Source organism: Tachypleus tridentatus, chromosome 10 (assembly GCF_004210375.1).
Source record: "Tachypleus tridentatus isolate NWPU-2018 chromosome 10, ASM421037v1, whole genome shotgun sequence".
In the NCBI taxonomy this organism is placed as follows: Eukaryota; Metazoa; Arthropoda; class Merostomata; order Xiphosura; family Limulidae; genus Tachypleus; species Tachypleus tridentatus.
In genome coordinates this window covers 133,838,278-133,857,789 of record NC_134834.1, presented here as the reverse complement: position 1 = coordinate 133,857,789, position 19,512 = coordinate 133,838,278, and the positions used below count along the sequence as shown (strand labels likewise).

The 19,512-nt window shown below is 33.6% G+C and overlaps 1 long non-coding RNA gene across 1 annotated transcript in view; it reads right to left on the bottom strand.

Moving 5' to 3' along the window:
• Positions 1-18,079, bottom strand: part of LOC143228223 (uncharacterized) — a 79,469-nt gene extending 61,390 nt beyond the window's left edge. Inside the window, exons 1-2 of the long non-coding RNA XR_013015270.1 lie at positions 17,981-18,079; positions 14,498-14,544 (exon numbers count right to left, since the gene is read on the bottom strand). This is a non-coding gene — a long non-coding RNA (uncharacterized LOC143228223). The remainder of the gene's footprint in view (positions 1-14,497; positions 14,545-17,980) is intronic.
• Positions 18,080-19,512: the final 1,433 nt, after the last annotated feature.

Genomic DNA, 19,512 nt, shown 5'->3' with positions numbered 1-19,512 from the left:
GAAGTCTGCTTCTCCTAGCAGCTGTGAACCAGATGATGGACAGACATACAACAGCTGCTCCGGTAGACGTCGCCGGAGCAAATTTGTTTGGCTACTGGAGGAATCAACACTAGACCAGAATGTGCTCCGGTAATTCGAGTCTCGCTTACGTTACGAGAGACCACTTACTCTACAAGAAAGGCTTATCTTTTCATACTCTTAACACAAGGGAGTTTCAGTTTTTGAATGCACAAATTTTTTAAAGATATTTTAAATAATAACAGATGCCAAACTGAAAAAATAAATTATCGTGTCTATTGGTGTTTATTTAAACAATGCACATATAACTTTTATTGTTATTTAATAAGAAAGTAAGAACTACTTTTCATAAGTTTTGTGAGTGTAACCACTAATATAACACGAATCACTTCTACTGATAAATACAAAATATTGTCCACGCCGTTTAATTCCTTTTCTCTCGGTCAGCCACAGAAACAATATGTACCTGAATCATATCCCTTGTATGATCATCTCGTTATACGCGATGTTCTATTTAATAGCTTAACCGATTAAATGCAACTACTGCTTACTGAAGTGAAACCTACAAGATAGAAACACTGATAAAATTAGTTCTTAACGTTGTCTCCACGTGCCAGGAGTGATTGCCTAAATTATTTTAGATAGTCAATGCTATCGACATGAGTGACTTCTCAAATCAGGCCAACACCGATGACAGTTTCATTTCCCCTACAAACCAAGTACGACTACTGAGGTAGTTCATATCGTCTATATAGTTGAAATGTTTTCAACACCCCTCACAGTACTTTACATCAATATTTCCCAAACTCTGTCCCGCGGAATTTTTGCAATTAAGTAATTTTTATTTAGTAATGTAAATTTATTACAAACTTAATACATTTTTTATTTCAAATTTAATTTCTTTTCTCCCTTATACACAGAATAAAAATAATTTCTGCTTTAGTGAGGAGGATGGGTGGCATTATACATGCTATAAGAGCTTATGTGCCGCAAGTTGGAAATGTTTAGAAAGCATTATACAAACAAGCATTCTTAGATATTTCTTTTTCTCTGTCTGGAATAAATTTCGAATTAAAACGTGGATGCGTGGATGACACTAATTAAAGTTGTTCTTATAAGGGAGGAGTGATTACTTATAAATCATTAGTGGCTCCAACTCAACTCCATACTCTAATCAAATAACGATTAATAATTTTGATTTTAATCTCGAGCTGCCTCTAAACAATGAAATAAATAAGGAGTATATATTTAAATGTAAGTCACATTTTTTGCTACAAACATGAAACAACAAACTGCAGTTAATTTTCTCAAAACTGAAGTACAGCCTAGATTGTAAGTAGTTAACAGTGTAGAATGAGATTAATTTAAGCAAATTCAGTTACATCTCAAAGAAAACAATGTCTCCCAGGAAATATTTGGTTTGGTAAATATACTCCAAACGCTACAGACGATAACTTCACTTATAGCTGAAAAATTGTCAGGGTTATTAGGGTTAAACTTAAAGAAAATGTTGGGTGGGCTAGATAGGATCACTTAACCATTTAAAACTACTGTTCAAGAGAAGTAAATGGGCGTTTCTCTTAAAATAAAGGGCGATGTCCACCCTTAAGTCTAATACTGTCAAAAATTAGCCAAACTGGACATGGTATTGATTTTACAGCAGAACTAAACCATTAAAACTCTTGTACGTATGAAGACCCTTAAGAAAGTTGTTCCACTGATGTCGCAGGATTTTACACCACACCAGGACTACACGAAACAGATAGGGTCCCATACTACAACAGAACTCTACATCACATAAAAATTAAGAGAAATAGCAGGATTAGTGCCTTGGTATCTACATCATCTGCTTAAACACATGTCTATAAAAACAGCCAACCATTAAGACAGAGCATCAACTTTACGAGTAAAAATTAAAATGGGAATTTGAAAACGGTAAACTAGTTATACAAAAACACATTAGATCTTTTTTTTTTTTTTTTTGCTCCCCAGTGGCACAGTGGATTGTCTATGGACCCACACCGCAAAAAACCGTGCTTCGATACCCGTTGTGGGGAAAGCACAGAGAGCCCTTTGTGTAGCTTTGTGCTTAATTCCAAACAAACAAACATCTTTATTTTTATCGAGACAAAAACTGCTCACGGAATAAATGAACAACTGTTCACCAAAGCATCATATTTTTCACCTCTTCAATATGCTAGAATACGTTAACAACCTAATATTTTTTTAAAAAACGAAGGAAACCTGAAATAAAATATTAAAAGAAACACGAGCCAAATCTGTATATACTTAAAACGCTCAACATCTAGTGATTCCTTCATCGCTTTCTTATTAAAACTATTTTAACGTAAATTTCAAAACTTTGACCATAATTTATTACTAAACACTCGCATCGACCTCGAGGAAGATAACCTCTAAAACGACTAAACACGCAATCTGGAAATTCAAGGTCAATCAATATTTTGAAGGAAAAGGTCATCTAAGTAGAACACGCAATCTTTGCTGAAGAAGGTCAATCTTAAAATAACTTTCGTGTTTAGTTTCTCCTGAATGCTGAACAGAGATAGGTGAACAAACTCGGCACCATCCACACTTGATAACATCTGCCATTGTTTAAACAAGTAAACTGCTAAAAAAATTGAACCTTGTTATCATCTCAGAAAATTTAAAATCCTTCGTTTTCCATTGTTTCACATCAACAAAGATTTTTTTCAATATAAAAAGTTCCTACACCCTCTACACATTATAATTCTTTAATGTTCAAAATACTTGATTATCAATAACAAAGTCTATTAGTTGATTGATCATAAAATAAAGATGACCATCTAAAGCTTAAAGTTCTACATTAGCACCCACTGACGCAGTGGTATATCTGTTGACTTACAACGCCAGAATACGGGTTTCGATATCCGTGGTGGGCAGAGCACAGATATCCTATTGTGTAGCTTTGTGCTTAACTACAAACAACAACAAATGCCACATTCAGTTATCATTAGAAGCAGCCTATAATGGCAGCTATTCAAGTTATTGTAAATTTATTTACTTGATAAATGATTAAATACTTTCATTATTCACCTCTGAAGTAGCCACGTAATATATTAAGTTACCACTAGATAGCAGCACGGTCTACACATTTAAACACATGCTTGTTTATTTCAGAGTAAAGCTAAACAATTGGATATATATGTGCTTTGTTCACTGTGAATAATCTAACCCCGAATTTTACCATTGTAAGTCCGTACATTGACCGTTGACTTATAAGGGGACATAAAACAACACAGATAACGTTATATATTTAAAAACGGCTGGTATGGATAGAGAAAGCACTAATAGTAGAGCGAACAAGAATAACGTTTTGACCTCCTGACGATGGCCGAAGAAGGTCGAAACGTTGTTCGATCCTCTATTAGTGCTTTCTCTACCCATACCAGCTAATTAACATACCCATACCCACGGATTAACACAGATAACGATTTAATTTGATTACTAGAAGAAACAATTAATAAGAAAAGCTTCTTAGGCAATGACCCTTGATATTAATTCATCATAAACTTAAAATACAAATCTAATTCTCATCTTATCAAGATGTTAACAAATTTATCTCATAACAAGTTAGTTTCTCTTATGTAAGTTAAAGAAAAATATAACGGTAAAACATTAAATCAGAGTTGAATGAGGGTTTTACATGTGCTAGTAAAACGTTTTCTATATACTAAACTTTTATATGGTCACAAATCAGTTTCCCACATTAAAAGTTTATTTCAATGAAAATTTTGATAAAGTCATACGAGTAATCATTAGTTTTCAATACAAAATAAAATAAAATACTGTGTTGTTCCAAAAACATCAAACACATAGGTTTATTTTAATTAGACAAAACACCAAAAATTATTTAAGTTTTGAAATAATTGTTCTGAAAGAGTTAATTGAAACAAAATTTGATAAAAGTAAAATGCAGCTAGTAGTTAAAATGAACAAAATTTGGTAAAGTTGTGTTTAGAGAGAGTCAATTAAAGTGAAGAGAAACTGATACCATATTTTCAGGAGTATCCTATTGTACCTGATAAAGTTGTGGTCCACAGTATATTTGTTAAAGTTAAAAGAAATTCATAAACAGTTTAATGGTAGATAAGCAGGATGAAAATAAAATTCAACTATTTCATGTACTTTCCCATTAAAACAAGATTTAAGATGCCCGTTTTTTACATTATTTAACAAAATATGCTTCATCGTACGTATAGGTTTTCAGTGTTAAATCTATCGAATCCATCATATCGCACTAAACCATGACTGATGTCATTCCCATAAAAACACAAATCTGTTTGCTAAACTCATCCATTATTTTGATACACAAAACCGTGTTATTGTTATTGAATGTTTATAGATTAGTGAATGTTAGGACTACTTTACGTTTACTCATTAGGCGTCTTCTTCTTTTGACTTATCCATTTGGAAGTTGTTTCTTTGTACCTTAATAAAGATAACTCTGCGCTAGTCACAAAATTTCTTTTTTTAAATATTAAAGTAGGTCATTAAAATACGTTCTTCTACAAGAAAGCGTACCAGCTGTTCTAATAGGAAAATGTAATTAACAGCTTTGTCAATATCGTAAGTTGGCATACCCGAGAAGCTATGTTTAAGTCCAAAAAGTGATATTTTCTTAATCCCTTGTCCTCCCTTCCCCTAGAAGGACAGGTAGATAGGTCACTTTATATTTTCGTGCTAAATTTAACAATATATTTAACCTTCTTAAACTATATATATTTTCTCTTTCAACAACTGATGACAAGATAGGTTCTAGAATTGTTTCGTGCAGAAGAAAGCAAGAAACTGAGAAAACTAGTTCACGATAATATTACCGTAGTATAACAGAAGGGAATGAATTTCGAAAAAAATCACTTTAAATATAATCGCATTAATTTGGATATGCTATTTTATTTTACGTTTAATAAATAAATAAGGGAGAAAATTGCGTTTAAATTTCCGAGGAACGTCTCCATAAATGAGTTTTGTTATTTAACAGCATTTTTTAAAATTTCAGTTTTACAACATTTTTAATGGATAGATTTATTTTAGAGTGTTTTCAATTGTATGTTCAAAATCACTATTTGTCACTTACTGGTATTTGGCTGATAGATAAGTACTCTAATTTGTTAAGTTAATGATAATTCATCATAATCCTATTAACAAAATAGCAATATCTTACACGAGATGTTTAAACAGAAAGTGTTAAATAAATGATCGCCAACAGATCTACAACCATATTGTTTCTTTATCTGCCATCTCCCATAAAGTTAGTGTCTTAGTCCTCCGGTAGGTGGCAATTCACTACAGTGACTCAGGTTTACGTGTGTGTGTCTCTCCCCATGATAATAAAAAAAAAAAGTTTATAACTAATGCTCAATTGCTACAGGAGGATGTGAAGATAAGATGTTTCAATTAAAGTTCTTTGGAATCAACCCTTACTCACCAAGACGAAACAGAACTAACAAGGATATAAAGAGCCTGTAAATGACATCAATAATGAACAAGTCACTATTTGCTCCAAAAAGAGCAACGTGCCAGAAATGCAGAACAGTTAAAACATTTTAACAAGCAAGCATCATTCACGTTTTGTAAAACCAACAACTTCAGTGAGAAAAATAATAAAAAATTACCCAAATTACTGATCGTTCGACGAAAATGTTCTCACTTCTTAGTGATAGAGCAGTAGTTTGAGTAAAAAACAAAATGTTTGTTTTTGAAGCAAAGCTACACAAGAGCTATCTGCGCTAACTATCCCAAATTTAGCAGTGTAAGACTAAAGGGAAGACAACGAATTATCACCACCCACCGCCAGCTCTTGGGCTACTTTTTTACCAACGAATAGTGGGAGTGACCGTCACATTACAATGCCCCCACGGTTGAAAGGGCTAGCAGGTTTGGTGTGACGGGGAGTTGAACCCGGAACCCTCAGATTACAAGTCGAGTGCCTTAACCACCTGGCCATACCGGGCCGTAAAATAAAATGTTCAAGACTAAACAGATGATGAATATTACTGTTATTGTCGTTAAGTGTTTCGAAATTTACTAATTCCATCATCAATACACATTATTTCAAAACAACAAATTAACTAGTATATTTTGAGTCGCAGTACCCGATCACTTCCTAGATGTAAATTCGTTAATGAAAAGTTAAAGGTAATGCAATTTTAACTGTAAAGATATAACATTGTTAAATAACGTGCATAAGTCATATGTTAAATAGCAATATGTTACAAAAATATTCATACAACTCAAAATTAAGCTCTGAATAATGAGGATTGAGGTTTACTAATTTAGCGGAGACGGGAAAATGGGCTCCTACTTTAAAGTTTATCTCCCACACTGAATGAAATACACAAAGCGAGGAAATTACCAAGAGAAGAAGAAAAATAAGATAGGGGAGGGCCACAGAAGATGTTATTGAACGAGCACGCAAATGGCTGATAATGTCACGCTGGCTTACTAATGGTTAACGGTGATCACGCGGGTGCGCTCTGAAGTCGATGGCCTATTTCATCTGACCCTGAACGAGGCTCCAGACCTGGTGAAACACAGGTCGGTCACAAATCTTCCGTCAGCCAGATATTCGATCCAGAAAGTGGTTATTTCCTCACTGTTATCTGTCAGACCTAAGGCAAAAACACCCCGAAAATTCCGAACGTAAAATGGAACTCATAGTGGAGCTCCTGCTAATGTTGCTGGAGGTAAGAACAGCTGCGTATTGTTCATCAGGAGTCACACTGCTTTGCTCCACTTCTCTAACATGTGATCAGGAAGCTCTGGACGAACAGTTTTCATATCCTTGAGGGTGTAGTGAAAGCTAAGGTATAATAAGGTTACGGCTCCTGTATAGTGATTGCTATCTACAAGTTAAAAACTCATTATCAGGTGGAAGGATATGGAGAATAGGAGGCGACCTTTTACTATAACAATAATTAATTTCATGACTAAATAAGGCCACTGTCAGTCATAGGTTTCACAGTATTTGTAACAGCAAAGCATTTTAAAAGCTACACATTTTTAGAGAAAGATTTATTTATACTTGGAACGCAATAAATATGCCAGAACACAACTACTGCATAATTAAATTTAAAAACAACAACAAACATATAATTTAAAATTTAAACAATACTAACAATACAACTAGATATATCACATAATACATCATTATTGCCTGAAACCATATAATCCTAATTTAACAGATCAAATTCATTCTAATTATAAAAGAGTTAAACCTAACAGCATACCTCCTCCAGCAGTTTAACTCCCCACATACAGACATAAACAAAATGCTTTTTTCACACCGTTGTTGTATTTTTCTTTGTTTCTCAAATGATTGCAATGAGTTTTCTTCCTGGGGAAGTTTTAAAGGATTTTGTTTATGTATGATTTACTCGCTTTCACGTTTCACTTCCAGTAAAATTAAAAATTTCAACTTAAATAACACCTTTTGTCTATGTGGACTAAGCGGTCACTTCACAAATGCATACATTACAGATGCGCCCAACCCTAATTTTAAACTCGTAACTAGATGGAGGGCAATAAGCCTACAGTACCGAAAACCACAAGAGCTTGAACTTAACAACGAAGCCCAATCTATAATCAAAAGGAAAAATAAACCGGGCTCGGCACAACCACGTTGTTAAGGCACCCCACTCGTAATCCGAGGATCGTCACACCAAAAACATGCTCTCCCTTTCAGCCGTATGGGCATTATAATGTAACGGTCAATCCCACTATTCGTTGGTAAAATAGTAGCCCAAGAATTGGAAGTGGGTGGTGATAATTAGCTGCCTTCCCTCTAGTTTTACACTGCTAATTTAAGGACTGCTAGCGCAGATAGACCTCGTATAGCTTTGTACGAAATTCAAAAACAAGCAAACACGTGATGCTATCCACTGACAGTTAACAAAATGATTAAACACTTAATCATACTTAATTTATGATTACTAACTAAAACAGCCATCCTGTTATACAATTCTCTGTATAATAGAATATAAACATATTCTATTACAACTTAAATCCAAATTAAACTAATATAAAGGAACGCCTTTATACCTATATTAATATAATAAAATAAATAAAATTACATATTAAAACATCTAACACCGCCCTCTACATTCCGACACTCAGTTACACAACCCCTTCCAAACATGTGGTCAGCTTCCGGTCAGTTACCTCTTTCTTTGTGAACCTGACGATGACCGAAGAAGGTTGAAACGTTGTTCGCTCTTCTATGTAAAATATTTTTTCAACCCAAACGAGCCGTTTTTGCATATACATTCTTCTACACTAATGATTTTTCAACGTACATGACTAAATAAAATTTACACATTCAGTTTTACCATCGACAGTCACCTTCTCAACATCTCCCTTTCTTTATGCACTAATTAAAACTGGAAATAACATACATTTTCCATGAACTTGAGCCAAGCGTGGCACAATGGTTTGGTTCAGTAGTTCGTGTTACATTACCACAAAAAACACTTAACTTGCGGTGGTTTGTATGTTACTTCAAAATTGGGAAGACTATCGCAGATAGTCGTGAAATAGCTTCGCGTGTAATTAAAAGAACAAAAATATTCACCTAATGTAATTCGGGAACAATGTAGAATTAGGTTAAAATGTAAGTTTCTTATACTCTCAGGTAACGACACACACACGGTCTCGCCTTCAGTATTAATAAAAAAAACATTAGAACTATTAATATCCTAACACATTTTTAAATACAGTTTTAGAAAGTTAAAGATAGTTGTACTAAACAGAAAACACACTGTAAATGACGTATTGTTCCCCCGCTAGTACAGCGGTAAGTCTACGGATTTACAACGCTAAAATCAGGGGTTCGATTTCCCTCGCTGGGCTCAGCAGATAGCTCGATGTGGCTTTGCGGTAACAAAACACACAAAGATGACGTATAAAATCTCGTTTTTCATTATATCTGCAGCTCTGGACTAAGTGAAGTTCATAATCTTAAAAATTCTAAGCTTAGAAACTTTACAGGGAGTTCTGCATTGCATTAATCTAGACGTCCTAACTATAACAATAAATTCAGCCGAGAATATGTCTGGTAGACCTTACAATTCTCCATATCTTTATATTGACCACATCATTACTGTAGGCTGCATTCTTTAGAGGTTGAAAAATATTTATTGAAGACACAAACCAGTTGACCTGGAAAAACTAAAAGTAGAGGTTTAAAATTGTATTTCACAATCAGAGCACATAAACTTCACATTCTAGTTTAGAACTTTTGTAAAGACTTGCATCTTTTTTCTTTTTATTATAACTATTAAATATGTACAAGTTTAAGCAAGAAATACAGATAGAGATCAAATCGGATACTTGAGTATGCTTTTTAAAACTACTTACTCGTATGTGCCAGATTGCATGAATTCACAATTTTGTTACAAGAACCATAATAAAATTATGAGTGATAAGTATTAATATGTTCTTAACAAAAAGCTACACAGTGAGCAATTTGTGCTGTGCTAACTACGAGTGTCGAAATTCGATTTTTAGAGTGATAGGCCCATAGACTTACCGTTGAGCTACTGAAGTCATAAGTGATGCTAAAAATGAAACAACAGTAACAATAGTGCTGCAGTTAATTCACCTATTTATTGTTAGGTTTCCTACATGTTTTACACTGAAATGAGTGGTTTTGTTTGTTTCTTAATCAGCTCAATGATTGAGTGTTGTAGCTGGAAAGATCATTAAAGTACTCAATATGATTTAATACGTGGATCTCATCCATAGTAAACACGTCGGAATACTAGGAGTTAACCCAAAATTATAATTATGCTTTCTCTGATAACTGTTTATCAAAAATATTAAAAGAAACCTCAACTTTAACTTAATCCAGTTTCATGTAGTTACTATTATAAACAACATGAATATGCTGTTATTAAAATCTACTTGTGTTTAATTACTCTATTTCGCAGTTTCACTTTCATCCCGGCCAGGTGGTTAAGGCACTCGACTCGTAATCTGAGAGATGCGGGTTCGAATCCTCGTTGCACCAAACATGCTTGCCCTTTCAGCCGGAGGGGGGGGGCGTAAAAATGTGCGCCCAATCCCACTATTCTTTGATAAAAGATAGCCCAAGAGTTGGCTGTGGGTGGTGACGACTAGCTGCCTTCTCTCTAGTCTTACACTGCAAAATTAGAGACAACTAGCGCAGGTAGCCATCGAGTAGCTTTGTGCGAAATTCAAAACAAACAAATCAAACCAATTCCATCCCACTATTCTTTATTCTGAGCTGAGCTCAAAGGCCACAGCCGAAACATAGTATGGTAAAAACAAATATCTTTTGTGTGAAGAACATATTTAGCGCGAATTTTTCGATTTTTGTCCTTCAACAACTAATACCTTTTGATTTTAACAACTTTTATGTGCTATGGAGATTGGTTAATATATAGTAATTCAATACAATTTTTTTTTCTAACAGACTTTACGAGGTTAACGTGTTGGAACGGTAAGCGTAATGATTCTTAATCAGCAGTCCATTGCCGCAAATATGTATCCCACTCTATCGGGCAGTAGAGATGCTAAAAGAGTGGCGATCAAAATCCAAATATTAGATCAGACAAGAGTAGCCCGAGAGTTTGAAGTGTGTATTGCTTACTTGCTACTTTCTCCATACTCCATCATTTTAAAATTAGGGATGGCTAAGAAGAGACAGCCTTTAACAGCTGTGCGCGAAATTTTGAAAACAAATTCTTTGCAGTCTGCCTTTATAAAATCATTGCGAAATCTGTTGAGTAGTAATGTAGTTTTACAAGTTACAATATACACAACATTTAAAATAACAAATTTTGATTAAAAATATAATATAGCAAATTTCTGCTTTATCTTGTTACAAAGCATTAATGTGAATTTTGAGAATTTCATCTGACATAAATACTCATAAGTATGCCACAAAGAGATAAATTAATGTAATTGAGTATAATTTCTATCACTACGAGAATAAAAATGTATTTGCGTGAACGGAGTTCATCAACTAGAGCTTAGTGTGTACAATATCGCCATCTGGTGTTAAACAAGCTAATTTATACATATGTATTTGTATTGTTGAAAGCACAAGCATTGTCTGGTCAATACATTTGGTTTGAGAAAACTATTATGTAATGCAACCCAAAGACTATTTACGAAACCATAAAAAGACGATTCACACAGCTGATATTCACATGAGATTCAATATTACGTTGCATCATTAAGTTGATAAAAATATACACACCGATATTCAATGATGTCCCTAAAAACATGATTTACTAAACGAAATTTGAAAATTATTAATTGCAATATTTCTAAATCATCTATGGTTGTACTCAATATGTATGAAAAACCAAACGTACAAAACCGTCCTAAAAGCAAAATTATAGTATAATCTAGTTTTAATATACAAATTTACATAAAATAAGGCAATCAAACCCATTCACGTACACATGTTGCCAAGAAATTCCGTGCTTTCTAATCTGTGATGTTACTGTTACAGACCAGCGAAGAGTGACTGTACTGACTGACACTCAAATGTATTTAGTTAAATAATTAGAAATTAACTTTTTAAGCACATGATGCTGACAAACCGCCTTGTTCCCTACGATGCGATATTAACTCTAAAACATCAACATAAATGTGTTTTGAACGTTTACAATAATGAATACGTTTCTGGGTGGTAGTAGTAACTATAATATGTACAATCGAATAATATGAAAATATTCAAAGTATCTGTTATCTTAATTCATTTTATTAGACCATCACAATTTGGGGGGAAGATTACAATTTTCCATAAATTGTAAAAGTTACAAATACCTTTTTACCTCTGATAGATAGTATTTATTTAGGTAATATCTTATATTAAAATCATTTTTCGTAATTGTTTGTTAAAGAAATGAAACAAAACTGTAAGAATTACCGTCACCAGTTACAATCATAATCTCGATCCTGTTAAATAAATTAGTCAATTATTTTTTAGCAAAATGAAAATAACTTTTAGTCAATTTTTCATTTTACTTGTGTTTTGTTCCTCGGTTAGCCAGCGGGCTTACAATCCTGGGTTTGATTCCTTCCTATGGACAGAGCGCAGATAGCCTATATTTCTATCTTTCCTTGGTAATTTCTCGTTTCATTCTGTCAATAGTGTACATAGTTAAAACTAAACACGTAGACAACAAAAAGTGTTCCAAGTTGATGAATCAATGTATTTTAAACAATATAAGTTTTATGTTCTGTGTGTATTGATGCACTATTTGGTAGTCATTAAGTACAAAGCTACACAATGGGTTTTATGTATTGTGCCTAATGCGAGTATCGAAACCATATTTTTAGTGTTTTAAGTATATTATACAGAGTTAGTTATTATTTTATAAACCATATTTTAGTTCTTATTTCTAGAATCAGATAACTATTGATGAAAAATTAGTTAAAATATATATTGTAAATCACCAGTAATACATACAACCTTTGTTTCAAAGGTGCTTTAGGAGTTGCTCAACATAACGTCTAATTAAAGTAAGCCAGCTACTTAAATCAATATAGAAAACTTGTATGATAAAGAATATAGCTAATTATATATGTGTGTGTGTGTATATATATATATATATACGCTTATAAACACTAGGGAAGTTGCATTTTTAGTTAGGTACCCTCGGTATCAACGATATTTTAGGTTGTCCATCCCATTATATATCATGAGGTTCGACCATCTTAAGATATTTAGGTTAATCCCAAATTTATATGCTAAGCTAACAATTCGAAATAATCTCTGTGATAAAAATATAATGAAACTGTATAAATAATAAAGTAGATATATTAAATATTATAACCAATATTAAGGAAAGTAACATTGAAGAGTACACAAACACTAGTTGCTGGGTTCATTTACTGTCGTAGATTTCATGGTTACAAAAGTATATTACCTCTTTAATAAACGCCCACTGATTCTAAATGTATCATACTTGAATAACAATTCATTTCAATGTCTCGAGATGGTAGTAAATAAGACTACAGTGCCCAAGTTAATGGCGCTCGTTATCTTCTGGAATATCGTTAACACAGGGGTACCTAATTAACAATTTAATGCATTTTAGTCAGTATAACCAAAATTTGTATATTAGTTACTGGAATAATTTTGTGTTCTTACCCGTGTAAGCAGTCTAACTTGACGAAAAGTTAATGATATGTGCAACTCACTTCAATGATACGAGATGGCAACACTTACATCACCGATAACTTTTCGACACAACTAACTGAGCTTTGTGACTTGTACAATTGCTTATCTAAAGCGAACATTAACAGAACTTTAATCGAACCCGAGATCCTATTTATTAATAGAAGCTACGCTATAAGCTGCAACTCTATGCAATTAGCTTATTGACACAGCAACGTTAAGAAACAAGCTATCTGCATAGAGTTGCAGCTTATGGCATAGCTTCTATTAATAAAGAGGAACTCGTTGTATTAATTTGAGTGAACGCAGTAAATAACGATTCCAAAAAACACAAATAATTAAATATAATGTAAGCAGGTGTTTTGTTAAATGGTTTCTGTTGGATAATGTAATGCAAGTTTAGTCAAAATCTGTGTTTTAACATCAAAGAAGATTCTGGGACAACCCTGCCAGTGGTATTTCTATGGTTTTGTTATTGTTTCGTGAGGAAGAGGGAACATAAGGGAGCACAAGAAGTTTCCCCTTCCACATGAGTAGGAGCGACAATGTGGAAAATTTAAAAATCCCAAATGACTTTTTATTGGTGAGGGAGGGGCTGATTTAAGGACAGAGCTTTCAAATGAAATTATGCCACCCTTCTCACACACACACATCCATGAACGCGTCCCATACATAAATAAATGTGTATATACGTAGTGAAATATTTCAGATTTTCTTCATGGTATTTTGTCCCCCTCATATGTATTGATCATTCTGATGGTCTTTCTTTATTCCTACTTCTTTTCGGAACGAGTATTAAATTATTTGTTTCGTTAAGTGTAAAAAAATAATTAGTGTTAATACTTCTGCTTAATTTTTCTCGATACTTTATAATAAATGAAGTAAATGCATTATTAGTTGAATGAGGATATTTCTTTGTGGAACATTGGGTATAATATATAATAATACAAATTCACGTTAATAAATGAATGTATTACAGAAAACAAAAAGTGTAACGAAAGGCAGGAGAGTTTACAACAGTAAATTAACTGTTTCTTTAGACTAACAAATGGCAACAATGTGAAACGACTATATCTACATTTATAGCAGAGATACTAATGTTATTTGTCTTCAATCTGGTCAGTAGTTCAAAATGAGTGGCGGCAGCAGAAAACCTTAGCATCTCTGCTATAAGTGTAACAGCACCTTACTAACTACTGGCTGTCACTCTTATAAAGCCCCATAGTTGAAATTTAAAGTGTGAAAAATATTTTGTGGTATCTCATGGATTCGAACCAGACTCACCGACTCCAGAGTTCTTTCACAAGGCCATCCTGTGTACAAAAATACACCTGGAAATAAAAATATTTTCTTGCTAGAAATTGTTTGATGTTTTAATTAAGTACGAGTTAAAGTAATATTTATCCAAGTCTGTTAAGTTTGTTTTTCTCTTTAGTTTTTTTCCAATACAGAGATTTTTTATCCTTTAACAACTCGTTTCACTATCATATAGACCTTGCTTCGTCATTAAGCAGCTTGGTATAGATGATATGAATAACTGAAACATATACGGTGCACGACAACTTAGTACAATAAGATCACGGATAATTACTTCTGTGTATTTAGGGTTAGCATCATGAAATATTTACACAATTACAAATTCTGTCTGTATTACTTCACCTAAGCAAAAACAATATAAGGTATATTTTGTGCATATGAGTTGTTTTTTTTCTTATATCAAAGTCACGTATAACTCCTGATTTTAGTATTGTACATCCGTAGACTAGACGCTGTCCCAGCGGAGGACGACGACATAATGTGAAAACGATACTGTCAGAGTACAGTGACTGTCCTTCTACTGGTTCTTGTGGGTGTATGTTAAATGTACATGCACAGCGATCACACTTATAATTTAATTATGCTTTTCTGTGACAACATGGAAAATCAAATACTGACACCATTAGTTTCCTGATGCCGTTGGGTGATAGTTAAAAACAAATAATAAACAATTTTTACTAACTATATTTTTTGTGCGTTCAGTTCTTTACTTTTTAGAAAAGAAGATATTTAAAAAGTTTATAAATATTACCCGGATATAATTTAGCATCTTCCTCTTGGCTATTATAATTACCATGCTAATCCATTTAGACCCATGAAATTTAGATGTAAGTAAAATACTGATTCTTCAGAGATTTCAATTAAAATTTAGACGCACTTCCTGTAATTTCGCATAAAAAGTATTCAAAAATTATACTACTAAATATCTGAAATTCATAAAGAAAATCATTCTTAACCCTGGATAGATGTCACCCCAAGATTTACATGTATATGGTACTTTCACAGCTTCTTACAAGCTTCATTTATTTCCAAATGTTCCAAAATGTTCAACGACCTTCCCGAACAATTATACACAAGTCTTTATTCAACAATTCAAAGTGGTACTTCACTAGGGGCTCAAGGTTGGGGCACGTTCCGTCATCTTCCCCCAGCCTCAAATATGAGAACTTATCTACATTAATTCATTTAAAATATCTCACCGCTGCCAATTTTTGTTCTGTAGTAACGTTTAGTGTGCCTACTATATTATATTTAAGTCACTGTAGCTACTTCTTATTCGTACTATTTACTTTTCGTGGTATGCTTATCAGTTCAGACATTCAGTTATGTTGATTAAATATATATGGAATGGCTTCTACTTGCGTGTTATTTGTATGTTGCCTTTCTCTTCATTATATTCTTTACTCGCCCACAGTTTCCACATCCGACATTCTACGTAATACCCTGTACTATCATAGTGGGCCCGGCATGGCCAAGAGTGTTAAGGCGTTCGACTCCTAATCCGAGGGTCGCGGGTTCGAATCCCGGTCGCAACAAACATGCTCCCCCTTTCAGCCGTGGGGGCGTCATAATGTGATGGTCAATCCCACTATTCGTTGGTAAAAGAGTAACCCTAGAGTTGGCGGTGGGTTGTGATGACTAGCTGCCTTCCCTCTAGTCTTACACTGCTAAATTAGGGACGGCTAGCGCAGATAGCCCTCGAGTAGCTTTGTGCGAAATTCAAAACAAACAATCGTAGTATGTGATATCAATATTCATTTTCTGAAATTCAATTACGATAAATTGTGGGGAAGAACAGTGATCGAGTGTTTGGCCAAAAACTCACGAGTTCTAAAGCACAAATGTCGCAGCAACGCGATGCATCTTCAATATTTCGGTCAAAATCTCGTAACAAGATCCAACTGATATCCCACACTCTTCAGCAAGCTCCCTGACAGTCAAACGTCGATTTGCCCGCACCAGGGTGTTGATTTTGTCGACGTGTGGGTCGTCAGTTGACGTGGAAGGACGTCCAGGACGCTCATAATCTTCAATGGACTGTCGATCATCCTTAAAACGTTCATGCCACTTGAAACATGCCGTGCGCTTCATAGCAACATCACCTTAAGCCGTGTTAAGCATAGCAAAAGTTTCAGTCGCAGATTTTCCAAGTTTAACACAAAGTTTCACAGCAAGTCGTTGCTCCTTCAGGTCATTCATTCTGAAATCCGCCAAACGAAAAAAATCGCACTTCACTTAAAACCGCGTAGCTAATACACAAATGAAGATATCTGCAATCGGGAAATGGCGTCGTAATCAGCTGATCTGTGCAAACCTAGCGACACCAAGCGGATTCCCCTGGAACCAACTGGAGCCGCGCAATTCAAACAGTCCGAGTATTTTTTGAACAGACCTCGTAAGTTAATCATTACAAGATATATTCAAATTATCCGAAATAAAAGTAAAAGTCGGACAGCTTAAAATAATATTTTTGATGCTATAAATATGTATAAAATTCATCACTACTTTTTTCTGTATCAGGATACAGACAGAAAACGAGTCCAAAATTCTTATTATTCACGGGCCCTTTAGAACAATGAGTCCTAAAAATATGCCCCAAACTGCATATATAAATATATATCATAATAATAAAACCGACTTCAGTAAACTTGTAAGTACAACAACAGTAAAAACCAAATATAAGTTTATAAATTATAAAAAGGTACGGTGCTAGTTTAAATAAGAGTATAATTTTTGGAAAAGTTAGGAAAAAACGGCCTTTACACTCCATATAAATATAAAAGAATATATTTTTATTTAAACCAACGTTTCACCTTTGCGGCTTCTTCAGGGGTAATAAACGTAACTAACTATAGCTAGCTGGTTTAAATAAATATATATATTATATTTATCTGCAGTATAAAAGTCGTTTCTTCTTAAATTTTATCAAGTATTTAAATCCAACCGGTATGCACAACACATTTCAAGAGACAAAAAAAACATTCTGGTGTACTTTTATACAAAATACTTAAAGTTGTACATTATTGAAATGTTTACTTAGTTTAAGAAATTAGAAATTTCATCTCCAATGCGGCTAGATACAGGGATGAATAGACAATAAATAAAATCCTTTGTCCTACTTCTAGTACCGAAGTGAATAACCCCATCGGATTGATTCTACAGTTACTAATAAAATTTAGCCACGATCTTAACACAAGCACGACAGTTATTTAAAATATAATAGATATTAAACACCATATCCCATTTTGAATATTTGTTTTTAAAAAACACATATTATATAAGAACAGTATCTCCTATGAAATATACGTTTTAAATTATTTAAATAAGACCATCGCCTTCTCTGTCGCGTGACGGAATGCGCAATATTTACACAAGCAAAATTTTATATGGTTGTTTCAATAAATTAACAATGATATTCAACTATTTAGACTGAAATTTTGTAACACTTACAAATTTTCTTCTTCAACTGGTTATTCCTTTGCAAATATAATCCACATGGGCACATGTTACATATAATTTTCTCTTCCGTCAACATACTCTACGCTTACATTACGTTACAGGCCAAACACTAGAAACGAGGTCACGTTCGAAACAAAGAGGGTAGTACCTATTCGCCCCGCCATCTCTTTGTTACACGCCTTTAGTCACATGCCCAATACAGTTCTTTCTCATTGGTGTTCCTCTGCCATTATGGTTATCATCGGAGCATTCTGGAGGCGAGATTATTTTTGAAAACAAAAATGTGTTGATGTAAGAACAAACGTTAGAAAAATTGTGAACGTGTAGGATTATACGCGTAAAACTTTGCTTCCAGGAAGTTAAAAAAATGTTATGTATCATTACGGCGATATCAATTGATAACTGTAGTTCTTCATTAAAATTATTTATGTAAATAAAAAAAAAAGTTTCCTTTACACCCAATTCAATTCAATTTGTAGTTGTAACTTCTTAAGACTAAATGTGATTTTGCACCTCTCAAAGAGATGACCGGTTTCAAATCGCAACTGCTATTTACATTCAGTATTCGATTTTGAAGTAATGAAGCATGTATTACAACTAACATAAGGATGAAAGTGAATGACACTTGCTCAGAATTTTACGCAAAAAACTTCTGACTAACAAATTCCTCGAGAATCTTCACTCGTTAGAGAGTGAGAGAGGTATCTATATAGTACTAATAGTATCAGTAATGTAAATAAAAATACATTGTTTATAATTTTCAATTAGTAGAAATAAGAAAGTGATCCCAATTTTTAGATATGAAAATCTGGTCATTTTTGACAAAGTCAAGCTGTTGATTGGGGCCCTATTTTAGTATATTTCTATAATAATGTTGCTATAATCTAAATGCCTTGCCGTGTACTTATTCAAATAAAAGATAATTTGCTAAGTAACTGTTCAATTTGCCAATTCAGTCAATATTGAGTTGAATCCTGTATTGTGTGATGTAAGAAGGTAATGCTTATATAATTATAGAGCAGCTGCTTATGTTATTTAATATTTTGGATGTTTAGATTTTATATTTAGGAGCCATGCAATTGTTTAAGCTATATTTCATGCAAAATTGCTTCCATATTTGATCTTGTAGCACCTATTTTATACAAATTTTATGGGGGGGAGTATGCTAATTGTGCTTTGCACAATATGTGATGGCTCTTGATCTCACCAGTTAGAATCCTCCTTTCACACATTCTGTGTATGGGCATACATGCGCATGTGATCCAAATTATTCTGTAAGTGTAATATACCTCTACATAGTTAAGAAATTCACAAGAGTTTAATATTATCAGCAAACCTGCTTATGGTGATAATATTCCTGTTTGCAGAAGTACTGAATGTAACCTGCAAGTAAAATAATGCTATTTTAATATATAGGTTGCTGGTTAGGCATCATTTGAAGTATCATGACCCCTTATCTTAAGCTTAAGAAGAATATTGAATTGTTGAAGAAAAGTTTAAAGGAAAGCTTTATAAATAACTGA